Source organism: Rhinatrema bivittatum, chromosome 5, assembly GCF_901001135.1.
Source record: "Rhinatrema bivittatum chromosome 5, aRhiBiv1.1, whole genome shotgun sequence".
Classification (NCBI taxonomy): Eukaryota; Metazoa; Chordata; class Amphibia; order Gymnophiona; family Rhinatrematidae; genus Rhinatrema; species Rhinatrema bivittatum.
In genome coordinates, this window is record NC_042619.1 from 102,100,679 (window position 1) to 102,121,119 (window position 20,441).

The 20,441-nt window shown below is 42.5% G+C and overlaps 2 long non-coding RNA genes across 2 annotated transcripts; one reads left to right on the top strand and one right to left on the bottom strand.

Moving 5' to 3' along the window:
• Positions 1 to 5,572: 5,572 nt before the first annotated feature.
• LOC115092947 lies at positions 5,573 to 6,084 on the bottom strand. Its single transcript, XR_003857125.1, has 3 exons — positions 6,057 to 6,084; positions 5,815 to 5,977; positions 5,573 to 5,646 (listed from the first exon to the last, which is right to left on the bottom strand). It is a non-coding gene; the product is annotated as an uncharacterized LOC115092947 (long non-coding RNA).
• Positions 6,085 to 9,100: 3,016 nt separating this feature from the next.
• Positions 9,101 to 9,612, top strand: LOC115092948. The gene is made up of 3 exons (XR_003857126.1): positions 9,101 to 9,128; positions 9,208 to 9,370; positions 9,539 to 9,612. It is a non-coding gene; the product is annotated as an uncharacterized LOC115092948 (long non-coding RNA).
• The last annotated feature ends 10,829 nt before the right edge of the window (positions 9,613 to 20,441 follow it).

The window sequence follows — 20,441 nt, forward strand, 5'->3', positions numbered from 1 at the left end:
GAAAAATTTGTAACCTATCATTAAAATCATCCATTGTACCTGAAGACTGGAGGGTGGCCAATGTAACCTCTATATTTAAAAAGGGCTCCAGGGGAGATCCGGGAAACTATTGACTGGTGAGCCTGAAATCATGGAAACTGCTATCTATATAAATAAAAATGTTAAATAGTTTGTACAAAATCAATAATCTCAGAAACCACTGCACCGATTGCTTTCAAATTTGGACACAACCTTCCTTTCGCTTACGGGAAGGTTCTTCTGTACTTACATTACATATATGTCACACCTGTGACAGGTAAAAAAGGTTTAAAAATTGGTTCCACAAAACAGCGACATCTGGTGGACATCGGACGTCAGCGCATCCTCTTACACCTTTCACAAACACTCACACACCCCACACACATGACAAATGTATTTAATTCACACACCCTCCGAACACACAGAAATCCACACTCCTCACCCCCCCCCCCCCCCCACACACACACATGCCAATTGGACTTACGTCACACACCCTGCCAAAACACACCAAAACGCACCAAATTCCAGGCTGCTACACCGGGGGGCCACGCACATGTCATATGTTGGCAATTCCCACACCCTCCGAACTTACACAAAAACACCCTCCTCACACCCCCCACGCACATGCCCTGTTCTACTTACTGCCCACACCCTCCGAACACACACAAAAGCGGAAACAGGTCCGCGCTGCTCCAGCGGGGGGCCAAGAACGGGCCGGGATCACATTGCATACACTACGGCCATCGGCTGCCAGCAATCAAAATGGTGCCGACGGCCCTTTCCCTTACTATGCCACTCGGAGACAACAATGGCAGCAGTAGCCCATGTGACATAGTAAGGGCGAGGGCCCGTCGATGCCATTTTCAGGACTGGCAGCCAGCGGACCTTTGCCCTTACTATGTCTGGGAACCTAGTGCTCCCATTACTCCTCTACGTTGACATAGTCAGGGGAAAGGGCCGTCGGAGCCATTTTCATGGCTAACAGCCGACGGCCCAAACCCAAGACTTCGATCCCGAACCGAACATCTGCTCCACCGACTGACTGTTTGCACAGGTATCCGGGGGGCTGCACGGTGGGGGGCCGTAGTTATTTTCTTGCGTGCGTGTTCGGGGGGGGGGGGGGAGGGGGTGTTTCGGTCATTCTGCAACTCTCACGGGGGGCGGGAGGGTGGGTTGCTGTATTTCGCCGGGGTGGGGTGCGTATTTAAACACTGCGTTTATGGTGGGGTTCTTTTGGGGTGGAAAGACGGAGGGCACACACAATCACAAACACAAAACGTCCCTGATCTCGGAAAGGCACCAAATTAGCCCTCTACAAAACAATTAACTAAATAGAGAGTGCTAACTTGGTTAGGCACTCCCCTATTTTGATACAGAACACACACAACCTCCCACTGACGGACCACGTTTACCACCACCAATTTCTATTTCGGTGTTTTTTTCTCAATTGGCATCCTAGCTGCTTCTTACAGTCTGGGTCCTCTTATCTAAGAAACCATACATTTCAGGGGAGGGAGAATGAGGGGGGAGGTGAGTGTGAGGGGAAGGACCAGGGGACACTCCTTGAAGTTAGCAAGTAGCTCATTTAAACCAAATCAAAGAAAATTCTTTTTCACTCAGCGCATTATTAAACTCTGGAATTTATTGCCAGAGGATGTGGTTTCAGCTGTTAGCATTACTGGGTTAAAAAAAGGTTTGGATAAGTTTCTAGAGGTTACATCCATAAACTGCTATCACGGTAATTAATAAGCAATAGCAGCTTGTGATCTATCTAATGGGTACTTGCCAGGTACATGTGACTTGGATTGGCCACTGTTGGAAACAGGATACTGGGCTTGATGGACCCTTGGTCTGACCCAGTATGGCATTTCTTATGTTCTTATGGTCATAAAAGTTTCAGAGAAGGGAGGTGTGGTGAGTGCTCTTTCAGTGATGAATACTCTGCACACAGGTCAAAGTGCTAAACATCCTCTCTCTTCCCCTTTAAGTGGCATATTTTACGAAATTCCTTAGGAAGGGTTTTGCAAACCTGTCCTAGGGACCCTACGACCGGTAGGATTTTCAGGATATCTGTAATGAGTATGCATGAAATTGTTAGTAGCCTGGATGGATTAATAGGTGAGAGTAATAGGTGCAGGTAAAGGCGAGTGCCAAAGTCAGTCTGTTTTATCCTGGGCCATACAGCAATCCAGCAGATCTAGGATGTCTCGTTTCACCAGCAACACAGAATGTTCTGAATCTACAAAGAAACCACAGCAGAACTGGACATTTACGGATTTCATTTTTATAGTCAGCTCTGACCTTTATACCAGAAAATCTCTTGTTTATCCACTTTGCAGAAAGTGGAAGTATGGCTGTCTGGAATGGGCAAGTATGACCACAAACAGAAAATGTGACTCGCAAAAACAGAAGAAATTGCAAAGGCAAAAGCAGGCCATGAAGCAGAAAGAGAGGCCTTGCCACGAGGTCACAAGCCAGAGTGACTGCAGGTTTAAGGGCCCAACTGCAAGTCAACATCTATATTCCTGCTTCTGTAATAGGCATAGGGGTAGATTTTCAAAAAATGCGCGTTCGCGTACTTTTGTTGGCGCACCAGTCGCAAACAATTTTGGGCGCCGAGCCGCGCAGCCTGCCTCCGTTCCCTCCAAGGCCGCTCCGAAATCGGAGCGGCCTTGGAGGGAACGGAGGCAGGCTTTCGCCCTCCCCTCACCTTCCCCTCCCTTCCTCTACCTAACCCACTCCCCCGGCCCTATCTAAACCCCCCCCTACCTTTCTCCACGGATTTACGCCTCCCAGCAGGCTGCTGGTGCGCCGAGACGCAACCCGGGGGCAGTTCCGGAGGGCGCGGCCATGCCCCCGGACCGCCCCTGACCGAAACCACACCCCTGGACCCGCCCCCGAAATGCCGCGTCCCGCCCCCAAAACGCCCCCAACACGCCCCCGTCAAAAAACCCCGGGACTTACGCGAGTCCCGGGGCTCTGCGCGCGCCGGCAGGCCTATGGAAAATAGGCATGCCGGCGCGCAAGGCCCTGCTCGTGTAAATCCGGACGGATTTACGCGAGCAGGGCTCTTAAAATCCGCCCCATAGCCTTTTACCAATTCAGATGAAGGTGAGTCCTCCTACTTCATAACTTGTCTGAATTATTGTTAAGAAAAAGGATACCATTATGAACATCTGTGATCACCATGCCTTATGAGCAAAGAGCAAAGCACCATTTTAAATCTGGTCATGCTTCTTTGTGTGTGTGTATATCTATATATAACCTCTGTCTGGGTATATAAAATGATGAAATGGGACTTCCAATGTTAGTGGACTTCCAAATTTGATGTGTGGGTTCTTACCATGGTCATGCAGATGTTGAAGAGGACCTTTTGGTGACAGCATGATTTACTACAACTCTATTTCACCTGTGCTATTAGGATAGGGAGGGAGCACCCTCATTCCCCTCCATGATCTTTAACTCACCATAGGGAAAGGCTGACATAATAATGAAGATTGACAAATTGCATCAAATTTCAAAATAACAGCAACTTTATTTTCTGGAATATTCAGCCAGCCAGAACTATATACATGGATGCGAAGGTGTTTCACATATATACTGAAGACATCAGAAATTCATGGACTTCCATAACAGGGAATATTATCATTACTGCTGACCAGATGGGTCAACCTGCTCTCCTCTCCATTGGGTTTTCTCTCTCTCTCTCTCTCAGCCATAAAGGAGGGCTGAGTTGTTCATACCTACCCATCTCAAGACTCTCATCTAGTGGGCACCAAATACAAAATCACATTTCCCTTCACAAAGCATTGCTCATACCTCATGTGGGCTTGGACCTTTTCACCATTCTCTTAGTACAGGATTCCCCCAGACACTGCGCATCAAGGAAATCTTGGGCATATCTTCACATGCGCTCACTTCTTTTGTGCTCTTACTCTGCACCTCTTTTGGGTAATATCCTCTGGAGGAGGAAAACACTCCAAACTCAAGCCTCTGGCCTTTCTATTTCACCACCCCAGGATGCTCATCGGGGAGAGGAGGAAACCACTCCTTTCTCTCTGTGCTTGGTCCCCAGACCTGTGCACATCAAAGGACACCCTGAGGCTCTCTAAGTTTGTGAACTCGTCCCCCTCCTGCAGTCCTCCTTCTTTGGAATGGAGAGAGGAAAGGTCAAAACCCTGCCAAAAATGTCCCCCTTTATACTGCCTGCTTCTCTTTCAGAAACCAATCAGAGAAATCCAAACTTTTTAAGGAAATATACACTCATTTTCCCAAATCACATTATCAACTGACTTATAGTGTTTATATATCTAACATGCCATCCTGTGGTCTTTTAGTTGTATTGCAACAAATGAAACTTAATATTTTACCTAAATTTGTGAACCATGATATTTTTCCAGGGTCTTCCCCATGCAGAGTGTTCAGTATGGCCCCAACTCACAAAAAGGGCAGACATAATTGGAGGTCTCCCTAAATATATATATATATATATATATAGCTAGCAAAAAATTTTTTGGCAATTCTACTTCTACTAGTGCAAAAACTCATATACAAAAAACCCCCAACATACAACCGCGGGGAACTGTAAGCACTATTGTTATATTTAATAAGTCAAATGCAATATGTGATATTTTTTAGAAATATGAATCTTTTATTAAATATTTTAACAAATGTACTAATAATTTAAGTGAAAAATCATGTATACATGACATTAAATATTTCAATACATACTAAAATCTAACTATTAGTCCAATCAATGATAAACCCCAGTCTTCTCCTGTATCTGTCCTCAATCTGACCCTAATTGAACTAAATATACCCTAACCTCATTGATGTTGACATGGGTCTATACAAAGGAATACATCACTTATTGTTTTAACAATCTTGTATATTATATCTTAATGTGCATTACTTATTCAAAAGCAGTTAATGTATAATAGTAGTGTAATTCCTTTGATGGAATCTCTCTGTTGTCCCGACAAGGTCCTCGTTTCGCCAATGTTGGCTTCTTCAGGGGAATACTTCTATTGAGACCACACATCAATGAAAACAAAAAACTTCCATCACCCGCATCTGAAAGCATAAAGCTCTTATTATATCAAACTCAACACTTCATCTACTCAGTCAATATATACCAATTTTATCACATAAATCCATATATTGCAACCAACACAGTTTTAAAACATTGTATTTATAACAAAATGTTCATTACTGATTGAAAATTAATAGTAAATAAATGGTGAGCTTCCAAAAAACTTATATCCTGATGTCCACTCCTACCTGCGTTTTGAACGGAGTGGATTCAGAAAAAACACATTCTATTCAATCCGGCTCATTGGCTCCTTAAATCTTAATATGTAAAATCTCCCGAATAGGAATGTGTTCCTACAAAATAATTCAAAAAAAGAAAATTTACATCCCCATCTTGAAACTCTATTTTTGATTTGAAATTTAAAAAAATAATTCAAAAAATTAATCAACATACTATGCTTTATAGTCTGGTATATTCTTAAGATGTTTCCACAAAGACACCAATATGATGTTACCTTTCTATCTCATCTTACTGCCGTCTTTGCAATCTTCTGACCACAAACTCTCCTCTCAGAGTTGCAATTAATTCCACCACACCTGCAAAAACCACAGAATATATTCCCACACTGCTCCCAATTTGTTACTCAAATTAATTCACCAATTCCGCAGAACCCACAGAATATGTTCCCACACTGCTCCCAATTTGCTACTCAGATTAATTCACCAATGGCTTTATAAACAAAAAGAAAACTCTTTGTAATATACCTTATTTGTAAAGAAAACTGCTGTTCTCATGACGGAATCACAAATACCACGCTCCTAACAAACTTCCAGCCGACTCATCGTTCAACCGCACAAGTGAGATTTCGCATCCGTTTCTTAATGATTCAAAATCCGCCCCAATGTTCCTACCACTTGTATTTCTTCCCTGTGCTCAAAGAGAAATAAAACATACTTCCAGTTTTTAGCGCTGAACCTCATTCTATTAAAAAAACTCAAACACTCACCTGGAGCTTCAATAACCGTGCGTCTTACTCAGAGCGTGTTTCATAATGAGGCCCCTTTCACCAAAAGTTCTTTATATGTGTCCCTTCAGTCTGTTGCACCATCCAATCCCTTCTCACGTTCCCACTTCCATCCAATCACATCATCCGTCTCCAAAACCCTATCAAAGGGCAAAATCCCTATTCTCCCGTACTCACATAACTCGGAAGAAAATCCCACTTACTGCACCAGCTAAACATCAACCTCCAATCCCCAGTATCTCAAAGAGTTTTATATAAAGAAAACCTTATTTATATGCATTACTGAACTTGTATTACTTATAAGGTACCAACACTGCAGTACTAAAAAACGCTTCCCACTCAATTGTCGCATTCAATCCCTTAGGTGCCATTGTTTGCCAATAGTATATAAATCTCTGTTCAGTTTGCCGGAGGTCTTGAGAGATATGTCCACCTCTTCTATTGAGTCGCTGCTGTAATATACAGAATTTTAACTGATCTTCCGTATGTCCACTGTCTTGCCAGTGCTTGACCAAAGGAGACTCAGTTTTACCTGTATGTATACAACTCCTGTGTTGTATAATACGAGTCCGGATTGGTAATTTAGTTTGGCCAATATACAGCTTCTGACACGGGCATAAGATGACATAAATAACCCTATCTGTACTACAATCAAAGTGACGGCTCAACACCTGTTTATACGGCATAGTTGGATGCTGAAAGCTTCTTGTCTCTAAAACATGTTTGCACACGGAGCATCCCTGGCATCTATATTGGCCAGGTGCTAGTTCTGTATCTATTTGGTGCGGATCCGAGTGCACTAATATATCTCGTAAATTGCGTCCTCTTGTGCGTGCGAACAAAGGTCTATTCTGTAAAGTTTCATGAAACGTTAAAACATGCCAATGTTGTAATATAATTTCTTGAATTTTTTGGGTTCTGTGTGTGTACGGAAGTACACATACTAATCTATCTTCTTCACTTCGCTGACTAGTTTGCAGTAAAGATCTCCGGTCTGCATATAACCCTCTCTTGTACGCTTTCTTAATCGTCTTACCCGGATATCCCCTAGCTAAAAATTTATCCCGCATCTTTGCTGCCTGGTTCTTGTACTCGTCTCTACTGCCACATAACCGTCGCAATCGAAGAAATTGTCCTGCTGGGATATTAGTCCGCAGGTTCTGCGGGTGAAAACTGCTGAAATGTAACAAATTGTTACGATCTGTTTCTTTGACAAAAATGGAAGTAACCAATCGTTTACCCTGCTTATATACCTGCAAATCCAGAAATGAAACTACTCTTTCATGTTCAGTGAAAGTAAATTGTAAATTAGAATCCATTTCATTCATCCAGAGTTTAAATTCAGAAAAAGCCTGCAAAGAACCCTTCCAAACTAGGAATACGTCATCAATAAATCGTACCCAGCACAAGATGTTAGACCAATGGGTTGAAACATAAATATACCGTTCCTCGAACTCTGCAACATACAGGCAGGCTACCGAAGGCGCCATAGTGGCCATAGTGACTGCCATAGTGACTGCCATAGTGACTGCCATGGGCGCCACTATGGCGCCTTCGGTAGCCTGCCTGTATGTTGCAGAGTTCGAGGAACGGTATATTTATGTTTCAACCCATTGGTCTAACATCTTGTGCTGGGTACGATTTATTGATGACGTATTCCTAGTTTGGAAGGGTTCTTTGCAGGCTTTTTCTGAATTTAAACTCTGGATGAATGAAATGGATTCTAATTTACAATTTACTTTCACTGAACATGAAAGAGTAGTTTCATTTCTGGATTTGCAGGTATATAAGCAGGGTAAACGATTGGTTACTTCCATTTTTGTCAAAGAAACAGATCGTAACAATTTGTTACATTTCAGCAGTTTTCCCTCGCAGAACCTGCGGACTAATATCCCAGCAGGACAATTTCTTCGATTGCGACGGTTATGTGGCAGTAGAGACGAGTACAAGAACCAGGCAGCAAAGATGCGGGATAAATTTTTTGCTAGGGGATATCCGGGTAAGACGATTAAGAAAGCGTACAAGAGAGGGTTATATGCAGACCGGAGATCTTTACTGCAAACTAGTCAGCGAAGTGAAGAAGATAGATTAGTATGTGTACTTCCGTACACACACAGAACCCAAAAAATTCAAGAAATTATATTACAACATTGGCATGTTTTAACGTTTCATGAAACTTTACAGAATAGACCTTTGTTCGCACGCACAAGAGGACGCAATTTACGAGATAAATTAGTGAACTCGGTTCCGCACCAAATAGATACAGAACTAGCACCTGGCCAATATAGATGCCAGGGATGCTCCGTGTGCAAACATGTTTTAGAGACAAGAAGCTTTCAGCATCCAACTATGCCGTATAAACAGGTGTTGAGCCGTCACTTTGATTGTAGTACAGATAGGGTTATTTATGTCATCTTATGCCCGTGTCAGAAGCTGTATATTGGCCAAACTAAATTACCAATCCGGACTCGTATTATACAACACAGGAGTTGTATACATACAGGTAAAACTGAGTCTCCTTTGGTCAAGCACTGGCAAGACAGTGGACATACGGAAGATCAGTTAAAATTCTGTATATTACAGCAGCGACTCAATAGAAGAGGTGGACATATCTCTCAAGACCTCCGGCAAACTGAACAGAGATTTATATACTATTGGCAAACAATGGCACCTAAGGGATTGAATGCGACAATTGAGTGGGAAGCGTTTTTTTAGTACTGCAGTGTTGGTACCTTATAAGTAATACAAGTTCAGTAATGCATATAAATAAGGTTTTCTTTATATAAAACTCTTTGAGATACTGGGGATTGGAGGTTGATGTTTAGCTGGTGCAGTAAGTGGGATTTTCTTCCGAGTTATGTGAGTACGGGAGAATAGGGATTTTGCCCTTTGATAGGGTTTTGGAGACGGATGATGTGATTGGATGGAAGTGGGAACGTGAGAAGGGATTGGATGGTGCAACAGACTGAAGGGACACATATAAAGAACTTTTGGTGAAAGGGGCCTCATTATGAAACACGCTCTGAGTAAGACGCACGGTTATTGAAGCTCCAGGTGAGTGTTTGAGTTTTTTTAATAGAATGAGGTTCAGCGCTAAAAACTGGAAGTATGTTTTATTTCTCTTTGAGCACAGGGAAGAAATACAAGTGGTAGGAACATTGGGGCGGATTTTGAATCATTAAGAAACGGATGCGAAATCTCACTTGTGCGGTTGAACGATGAGTCGGCTGGAAGTTTGTTAGGAGCGTGGTATTTGTGATTCCGTCATGAGAACAGCAGTTTTCTTTACAAATAAGGTATATTACAAAGTGTTTTCTTTTTGTTTATAAAGCCATTGGTGAATTAATCTGAGTAGCAAATTGGGAGCAGTGTGGGAACATATTCTGTGGGTTCTGCGGAATTGGTGAATCAATTTGAGTAACAAATTGGGAGCAGTGTGGGAATATATTCTGTGGTTTTTGCAGGTGTGGTGGAATTAATTGCAACTCTGAGAGGAGAGTTTGTGGTCAGAAGATTGCAAAGACGGCAGTAAGATGAGATAGAAAGGTAACATCATATTGGTGTCTTTGTGGAAACATCTTAAGAATATACCAGACTATAAAGCATAGTATGTTGATTAATTTTTTGAATTATTTTTTTAAATTTCAAATCAAAAATAGAGTTTCAAGATGGGGATGTAAATTTTCTTTTTTTGAATTATTTTGTAGGAACACATTCCTATTCGGGAGATTTTACATATTAAGATTTAAAGAGCCAATGAGCCGGATTGAATAGAATGTGTTTTTTCTGAATCCACTCCGTTCAAAACGCAGGTAGGAGTGGACATCAGGATATAAGTTTTTTGGAAGCTCACCATTTATTTACTATTAATTTTCAATCAGTAATGAACATTTCGTTATAAATACAATGTTTTAAAACTGTGTTGGTTGCAATATATGGATTTATGTGATAAAATTGGTATATATTGACTGAGTAGATGAAGTGTTGAGTTTGATATAATAAGAGCTTTATGCTTTCAGATGCGGGTGATGGAAGTTTTTTGTTTTCATTGATGTGTGGTCTCAATAGAAGTATTCCCCTGAAGAAGCCAACATTGGCGAAACGAGGACCTTGTCGGGACAACAGAGAGCTTCCATCAAAGGAATTACACTACTATTATACATTAACTGCTTTTGAATAAGTAATGCACATTAAGATATAACATACAAGATTGTTAAAACAATAAGTGATGTATTCCTTTGTATAGACCCATGTCAACATCAATGAGGTTAGGGTATATTTAGTTCAATTAGGGTCAGATTGAGGACAGATACAGGAGAAGACTGGGGTTTATCATTGATTGGACTAATAGTTAGATTTTAGTATGTATTGAAATATTTAATGTCATGTATACATGATTTTTCACTTAAATTATTAGTACATTTGTTAAAATATTTAATAAAAGATTCATATTTCTAAAAAATATCACATATTGCATTTGACTTATTAAATATAACAATAGTGCTTACAGTTCCCCGCGGTTGTATGTTGGGGTTTTTTTGTATATATATATATATATATATATATATATATATATATATATATATATATATATATATATATATATTAGTTCACTAGCTCATGCTCTTCCCATGTTTATGCCCTCCAACAGTGTTCACAGTCACCTGTATATCCCAACCTGTATATCCCAACTTAACTTACCAATTTTTTGTTGCCAGTTTTATATATTTATTCACGTTATTTGACGAATTATTGTTGTCTATTTAATATTTAATACTTATGATTTACGTTCTTTTGTTCAGAAACCCTGTTTCATGTAATGCCTTACCCGCGACAGTTTTGTTCTATGGAAACCGACCTGATTTGATATTTATATCGAGAATGTCAGTATATAAAAACCCTAAATAAATAAATAAATAAATAGATTAGATTAGATTAGTGACAGACAGAAAGCCCTATCACAGCAAGAACTTACAGAAAGAAGATACAGAAGGAAGATGGCATCTCTGACTTCAGAACGTTGGCCAGGGGAGGAGGTCATTGATTGGGTGAAATAACTCTGAGGTCAATATTCAAAGCCATTTAGATGGATAACTCACAAGTTAGCCATCTAACTCCAAGTTATCCAAGTTAGTCATCTAACTCCAAGTTAACCATTTAAATATTTAGTTTTGAATATTGACCTCTATGTAATTAAATTTGACATAATCATACTAAAGAGGACATTAAGTAAAACTATTACAGTAGTATATAAATCTAAAAAGGAAGGCTATAACAGAATGAAGAAATTAGAAGAAACTAAAAGGAGCAGTTGTAAAGGTTAACAGTTTTCATGAGGCATGGCTAGATCTTTGTTTTTGCACAGATTGTGAGACAGTGCAGTATGGAGTAGAGCATGGATATGTCAGATTAGTCTTCCATTTAATTTCCCCTGAAGTAGTATACACATGAAACATCAGCTGATGTTGGGAATAACTGTACTGTATTGCATTCATTTTGAATGGACTTGGAATTAGTGTGTTATAACTGCAGCACAAAAATAGTCTCAAAAATTGCATTTCAAATGGCTTAGAAAAACATGCCCTTAAGAAAATTATGACATTGAAGTGTATTAATTGAAGAAAGGTTTTATCCACTGATGTTTGTTTTCAAGGTGGATGATAGATTAGACTGGGTATTGGCCACACTCTTCCATACACCGTCTAGCTTGCTGACACCTCTATATCTAGAACTCTTTCCTGATTCAGTGCCTCCTTAAATCCTCCTTGATCCCTGTTTCTCCCATTATATCTTGGATTGATATGAGATAGGGCCACTCTTTTTTGTAGTCAGTGTTTAAAAATACCATCTTGGAAGCACTGATAAAATGTATTCCATGCAGTAAAAAAAGGTTGAAGGAAGACTAAATGACAGCCAGCATGGTTTAATGATGAGGTGAAAGAGGTAGTTAAAAGCCAAAAGTGTTGCGGTCCTGGTTGCTAAGTTAGCGACCGGGTCCTTACCTGCTTCTCGGGTCCCCCGGCCGCACTGCGAGCCGCGCGCTGGAAGGCCTGCCTGGCCGCATGGCAGTGGCGTCTCCCTCGTGGCGACGCCGTCGAGGCACGAACTCGGCTCCTCCCCCCGAAGGGGAACGCGCGCACGAGCGAGGCCGCGGCTCTTGTAGGTCCAGCACCCGGAAGTGCTGAACCGCCCCCTTCTTGACGTCAGACGCCGGCAGGGTACTTTAGCCGGTGTCTGTCTCTCCAGCCTTGCCTTGCAATGAGGTCGCTCTCTGAGTACTAGTTGCAGTTCCTGCTGATCCTTGCTCCAGTTCCTGTGGATCCTTGCTCCAGTTCCTGCTGTTCCTCGTTCCAGTTCCAGCCTTTCCTGTTCCAGTCCCTATTGTTCCTGCCTTGCTCCAGCTTCCGCTGACCTGACTCCGCTCCCTGCATTGTCTCCAGCCAGCCTCGACCACCGGACTTCACCTCGACTCCACTCGTCTTCAGCCAGCCTCGACCACCGGATCACTCCTCGACTCTTCTTGCCTGCCAACCGTCACGACCGCAGGGTCTCTCCTAAGTCCCAGCGACCCGGACCCCTACAGGCTCCTCCTGGGGGGGTCTCGGGTTTCCAGGGCGAAGACTCTTCTTCGACACCAGCTGTGCTCCGCCTCCCGGCCTTCCTCCATTCTCGGAGCCCACGCTCCACTCAGCCGGCCCAAGGGTCCACTACCAGTCTCAATCCGCAACAGTTTGCAAGGCCATGGACCCGGCGGATGCAGCCGGTGTACAGGCCATTCCCGGAATGGCCCAGAGAATCCAGCAACAGCAGCACTGCTTAGAAGTACTGGCTGCCACAGTCGATCGCCTCGCAACTCGCTTGGACGCTAACCCTCTGGAGGTGGTCCAACCTCCACCCCCGGTACCTGCACCGCAGCCTCCGGCACAGACTCAGCTTCCAGCGCCTACTAGTTATACCAGGGACGCCAAGACGTGTAGAGCTTTCTTGAACCAGTGTTTCATCCGGTTCTCCTTGCTACCAGGGCAGTTCCCCTCGGACGCCGTCAAGGTGGCCTATATCCTCTCCCTACTTGATGGGAAGGCCATGCTGTGGGCGTCACCCATGTGGGAGCATCAGGATCCTATGCTGCAGGACTTGCAACGGTTTGTGGCCCATTTCAAACAGACCTTTGATGAACCCGCTCGCTTGACCACCGCCACCACAGAAATCTTACAGTTGAAACAAAGGTCCCGAACCCTGGCGGATTACGCTATTGAATTCCGCACCCTAGCTATGGAGCTAGGTTAGCAGGATGATTGTCTGCGAGGCATTTTCCTTGAGGGCCTCGCAGGCCACATTAAGGACGAGCTGATGGCTCGGGACATTCCCAGCACCCTGAACGAAGTCATAGACCTTGCCGGGAACTGAGTGTATGTATTTAAAAACAAAAAAAAAACACACACAAAAAAAACAAACCCAAAAAGTAGCCAGAAGCTAGAAATAAGCTAGGAGCAGTGTATACCTAAGTAAAAAGGTTGAAAAGTTCAGCTCAGTTACTCATCTTGGAAAAGTGTTGAGGTAGTGTGATTTGGTTTGAATAGGTACCAACATTTGTTAATCAAGAGAGCAGTGAGTCACTCAGGAAAACTAACTGAAGTGTAAATCTCCAAAGGGATTGTTTTGCACTAGTTAACTTAGAAGCACATTATATATTCAAGGGAAGAGCTCAGTAACCCACATTCTAGTGGGAGCACTAATAGGAGAGGGTCACCTTGCTGGTGGCTGAAAGGAATCAGTAAGTTTTAGCTTGGGACATTATCTTTTTTAAAAGTATTGGTGCAAAGTTAAATATCTGGGAATATTATTTAGTGTGTTTGTGTGTTTGTGCTTTTAATAGTCAGTAAGGCAGTGAATAAACAAGTTAGACTGTATTTTTAAATAGTCAGTCAATAAGGCAGCTAGTAAGCAGTAGGTAGTGTGTTTATTTTTAAAGGTCTGTAAGGCAGCTAGGAAGCAGAACTGAGTGTTTGTATTTAAAAAAAAAAAAAAAAACCCCACAAAAAAAAAAAAAATCCCCAACAAAAATTAGCCAGAAGCTAGAAATAAGCTAGGAGCAGTGTATACCTAAGTAAAAAGGTTGAAAAGTTCAGCTCAGTTACTCATCTTGGAAAGATGTTGAGGTAGTGAGATTTGGTTTGAATAGGTACCAACATTTGTTAATCAAGAGAGCAGTGAGTTTAATCCCTTGTGTGTCGGGGAAGACTATAGTGATAGGAATATACTACCGTCCACCTGGTCAAGATGGTGAGACTGACAGTGAAATGCTAAGAGAAATTTGGGAAGCTAACCAAATTGGTAGTGCGGTAATAATGGGAGACTTCAACTACCCCAATATTGACTAGGTAAATGTATCATTGGGACACGCTAGAGAGATAAAGTTCCTGGATGGAATAAATGATAGCTTTATGGAGCAATTGGTTCAGGAACCGACAAGAGAGGGAGCAATTTTAGATCTAATTCTCAGTGGAGAACAGGATTTGGTGAGAGAGGTAACGGTGGTGGAGCCGCTTGGCAATAGTGTATTGATTTAATGATTGATAGTGTATTGATTTAATGACTGGAAGGGGGACAGTAAGCAAATCCACGGCTCTCATGCTAAACTTTCAAAAGGGAAACTTTGATAAAATGAGAAAAATAGTTAGAAAAAACTGAAAGGAACAGCTACAAAAGTAAAAAGTGTGCAAGAGGCGTGGTTATTGTTAAAACAAATACCATCCTAGAAGCACAATCCAGATGTATTCCACACATTAAGAAAGGTGGAAAGAAGGCAAAATGATTACCGGATTAGTTAAAAGGGGAACTGAAAGAAGCTATTTTAGCCAAAAGATCTTCATTCAAAAATTGGAAGAAGGATCCAACAGAAGAAAATAGGATAATGCATAAACGTTGGCAAGTTAAATGTAAGACATTGATATGACAGGCTAAGAGAAAATTTGAAAAGAAGTTGGCCGTAAAGGCAAAAACTCACAGTAAAAACTTTTAAAAATATATCCGAAGCAGAAAGCCTGTGAGGGAGTCAGTAGGACCGATAGATGATCGAGGGGTTAAAAGGGCACTTAGAGAAGATAAGGCCATCGGGGAAAGATTAAATTATTTCTTTTCTTCGGTGTTTACTGAAGAGGATGTTGGGGAGGTATACGTACTGGAGAAGGTTTTCATGGGTAATGATTCAGATGGACTGAACCAAATCACGGTGAACCTAGAAGATGTGGTAGACCTGATTGACAAACTGAAGAGTAGTAAATCACCTGGATGGAATGGTATACACCCCAGAGTTCTGAAGGAACTAAAAAATGAAATTTCAGACCTATTAGTAAAACTTTGTAACCTGTCATTAAAATCATCCATTGTACCTGAAGACTGGAGGATAGCTAATGTAACCCCCATATTTAAAAAGGGCTCCAGGGATGATCCGGGAAACTACGGACCGGTTAGCCTGACTTCAGTGTCAGTAAAAATAGTGGTAAGTGTTCTAAACATCAAATCACAGAACATATATAAAGACATGGTTTAATGGAACAAAGTCAGTATGGTGTTACCCAAGGCAAATCTTGCCTCACAAATCTGCTTCACTTTTTTGAAGGAATTAATAAACATGTGGATAAAGGTGAAGCTGTAGATGTAGTGTACTTGGATTTTCAGAAGGCATTTGACAAAGTTCCTCATGAGAGGCTTCTAGGAAAAATAAAAAGTCATGGGATAGGTGGCGATGTCCTTTCATGGATTAAAAACTGGCTAAAAGACAGGAAACAGAGAGTAGGATTAAATGGACAATTTTCTCAGTGGAAGGGTGTGGGCAGTGGAGTGCCTCAGGGATCTGTATTGGGACCCTTACTTTTCAATATATTTATAAATGATCTGGAAAGAAATACGACAAGTGAGGTAAACAAATTTGCAGATGATACAAAATTGTTCAGAGTAGTTAAATCACAAACAGATTGTGATAAATTGCAGGAAGACCTTGTGAGACTGGAAAATTGGGCATCAAAATGGCAGATGAAATTTAATGTGGACAACTGCAAGATGATGCATATAGGGAAAAATAACCCATGCTATAGTTACACAATGTTAGGTTCCATATTAGGTACTACTACACAAGAAAGAGATCTAGGCGTCATAGTGGATAACACATTGAAATCGTCAGTTCAGTGTGCTGCGGTAGTCAAAAAAGCAAACAGAATGTTGGGAATTATCAGAAAGGGAATGGTGAATAAAACAGAAAATGTCATAATGCCTCTGTATCGCTCCATGGTGAGACCGCACCTTGAATACTGTGTACCATTCTGATCGCCGCATCTCAATTGCGATGGAGAAGGTACAGAGAAGGGCGACCAAAATGATAAAGGGAATGGAACAGCTCCCCTATAAGGAAAGACTAAAGAGGTTAGGACTTTTCAGCTTGGAGAAGAGATGGCTGAGGGGGGATATGATAGAGGTGTTTAAAATCATGAGAGGTCTAGAACAGGTAGATGTGAATCGGTTTTTTACTCTTTCGGATAATAGAAAGACTAGGGGGCACTCCATGAAGTTAGCATGTGGCACATTTAAAACTAATCGGAGAAAGTTCTTTTTTTACTCAACGCACAATTAAACTCTGGAATTTGTTGCCAGAGGATGTAGTTAGTGCAGTTAGTATAGCTGTGTTTAAAAAAGGATTGGATAAGTTCTTGGAGGAGAAGTCCATTACCTGCTATTAATTAAGTTTACTTAGATAATAACCACCGCTATTACTAGCAATGGTGACATGGAATAAACTTAGTTTTTGGGTATTTGTCAAGTTCTTATGGCCTGAATTGGCCATTGTTGGAAACAGGATGCTGGGCTTGATGGACCCTTGGTCTGACCCAGTATGGCATGTTCTTATGTTCTCAGACTGGAGGAGACAATCCTGATCCAATCTTTGCTAACTCGAATAGTCAGCAATGAAGGGAAGGCTAAATACCTGAATGGCGTGACGTCACTCAGAGGGGGGCCGTCTCTGAGGTTCCCACCATGACGTGGATAAAGACGTGGGTGGCATGTGCGTGTGCACCCTAGGAGGCCCTTAGGAGAAACATTGGGGATAGCCTTGCCATAGCCGTTCCGGGGACGCCGGAGAGAGCGGCATGCAGACGCGGCGGTAGACATCTTCCCAAGGCTAGCAGGGAGAGTAGAAAGAAAGATGAGGTACAGAGGTCGAAGCCGTCTGAGACCGATGGATGCAATAGTACCCTCCTTCAAAGGACCCCCTCCAGACCCTCTACCAGGTCTTGGTTTTTGGTGATGCGATCAGTGGTATTGATGAAGCATCTCCTGGTCCATGATATTAGCCAAAGATTCCTAAGAGTTTTCTTCAGGTCCTTAACCCTCCCAAACTCTGCCTCTCTTTCTTACATCAAGGATGGCATCAACCTTGTACTTGATGTCTTCTTCTGCATCAATATGAATAGGTTCAGGTGTCTTGTTGGAAAACGTGCTAAGTATAAGCGGTTTCAATAGCGAGACATGGAACACATTATGAATCTTCATTGCTGGAAGAAGTTTCAGGCTGTAAGTGAGAGTACCCAATAGTCGGAGGATGGGAAAGGGTCCAATAAAGCGTGGAGCAAAGTGAGCTGATGGTAGTTTGAGTCTCAAATGTTTAGTAGACAGCCAGACCTTGTCACCAGGCTGAAATTCTGGAGCCTTGTTATGGTGTGCATCATAGCTCTTCTTAGCTCTTTGTCCAGCTTTTGGAGTATCTCTTTAGTCTTCTTCCAGAGAAGTTGGATATCTTTGGCAGTGGATTGAGCTGCCGGGGATGACACTGAAAGCAGAAGTGGTAAAGGTGGTAGGGATTGTTGTCCATAGACCACTTGAAAAGGTGTAGATCCAGTAGATGATGCTGGATGTGAGTTGATGGCGAATTCAGCCCAGGGCAACAGTTCAGCCCAATCATTCTGGCGTGACCCAACATAGGCACGTAGGAACTGCTTGAGTGTTCTATTCATTCTCTCAGTTTGGCCATTTGACTGAGGATGGTATGCAGAGGTGAAGTCGAGAGTGATGTCGAACTTTTTGCACAGAGCTTTCCAAAACTTAGCTGTGAATTGAGCTCCTCTGTCAGAAACAATGTGTTTAGGCATGCCGTGTAGGCGAAAGGTGTGGCTGACGAAAAGTTTAGCGAGCTCCATGGCTGAAGGCAAGCCAGGGAGAGCCACGAAGTGAGCCATCTTTGAGAATCGATCCACTGTTTCCCAGATGGTATTGTTACCTCCAGAGAGTGGTAAATCTACCACAAGTCTGTAGCAATGTGAGTCCAGGGCTCGTCTGGTATTGGTAAAGGATGAAGCAGGCCTCAAGGACGTCCGGGTGGAGGTTTCTGTCTGGCACAGTTGGAGCAAGAAGCTACATACACAAAAGTATCTTCCTTCATGGTGGGCCACCAGTAATACTTCTGCAGCTTAGACAGATTTCTTCGTTAACCAGGATGTCCAGCCAGTTTCGAATCGTGAGCCCATGCTAAAAGTTTCTTTCTTAGATTGCAGGGTACAATGGTCTTACCCGGAGGTACTGGATGTGTAGCTGAGAGAATGACTCTCTTCGGGTCGATGATAAGCTGAGGTTTATCAGGTATGTCTTTAGAGAGAAAGGAGCGAGATAGGGCATCTGCTCTCACGTTCCTATCTCCAGGGTGATATTTTAGCACAAAGTCAAATCTGTTGAAGAACAGGGACCATCTCGCCTGTCTGTGATTAAGGCACTGGGTGTGACTGAGGTACTCCAGATTTTTATGATCAGTGTAAACAGTGATCTGATGTTGTGCACCCTCAAGCCAGGGGCGCCACTCCTCAAATGCCATCTTTATTGCCAGTAGTTCTTTATCTCTAATGCTGTAGTTCTTCACTGGTGAAAAACGTCGGGAGAAGAAAGAACATGGATGTAAGATTTTAGAGTCACTCTTCTGGCTTAGTACAGCTCCTATGCCTACATCTGAGGCATCGACTTCCACAACAAAGGGCCGTGTAGGATCCGGATGGTGAAGACATAGCTTACTAAAGAAGGCATCTTTTAGTTTCTGAAATGCTGTCACAGCTTCCATAGACCAATTGGCAATGTTGGCACCTTTCTTAGTCATTGCTGTTAAAGGAACAGTCAGTGAAGAGTAATTCTTGATGAAGGATCTGTAGTAGTTGGTAAATCCCAGAAATCGTCTAAGAGTTTTTAGACCAGTGGCTTGTGTCCATTTTTGAATACTCTCAAGCTTCTGAGGATCCATCTGGAATCCTTTGTTCGAAACAATATACCCTAAGAAGGGCACAGATTCCTTGTGGAATTCGCATTTAGACAACTTGGTGTATAAGCGGTTCTCACAAAGTCTCTGCAGCACCTTTTTGACATCTTCCTGATGAGTATTCAAGTCTTGGGAAAATATCAAGTTGTCGTCTAAGTACACAACAACACATTGGTAGAGGAGATCATGCAGAATGTCGTTCATCATGTTTTAGAAGACAGCTGGGGCATTGCACAGGCCAAAAGGCATCAGCAGGTATTCAAAGTGCCCATCCTGGGTATTAAAAGCCGACTTCCATTCATCGCCAGCGAGGATGTGAACTAGGTTATAGGCTCCTTTAAGATCAAGCTTGGAGAATATCTTGGCTCCTTGTAGTCTATCGAATAGCTCCGAGATGAGTGGTAAGGGATAGTGGTCCTTTACTGTGATTTCGTTTAGACCTCTGTAGTCAATGCAAGGACGTAATGTTCCATCCTTCTTTCCCACAAAGAAGAAGCTGGCACCAGCAGGAGATTTCGAGGGTCTTATGAAGCCTTTCTGAAGGTTCTTCTGGATGTACTCAGACATCGCTTTATTTTCTACGATGGAGAGAGGGTAAACCCTTCCTTTGGGTGGTTCAGTGTTAGGCTTCAAATTGATGGCGCAGTCGTATGATCTGTGTGGAGGCAATACATCAGCAGCTTCTTTGGAAAATGCATCTTGAAAAGATGCATATTGAGGCGGCAACCCAGGTAGCAATGGGATAGTTGGCATGCAGCGTATTGGAGAAACTTCCATCAGGCATTTGCCATGGCAATCTGGACCCCAACGTGAAAGCTCCAAAGTGGCCCAGTTGAATTGTGGAATATGTTTCTGCAGCCATGGTAGCCCAAATACTAAAGGGTGCATGGCCTTCTCTAACACGAAGAAGGAAATAGTCTCTGTATGAAGAGCACGCAACTTCACTGGTTCCATGAGTAAGGTTACTTCACCCGGTAAGGGATCCTCATGGATAGAAGACAAAAGTAGCGGAGACGTCATGGTAGTGGTGGGGATCTGCAAATGTTCCACTAGACCTTTTAAAATGAAATTTCCCC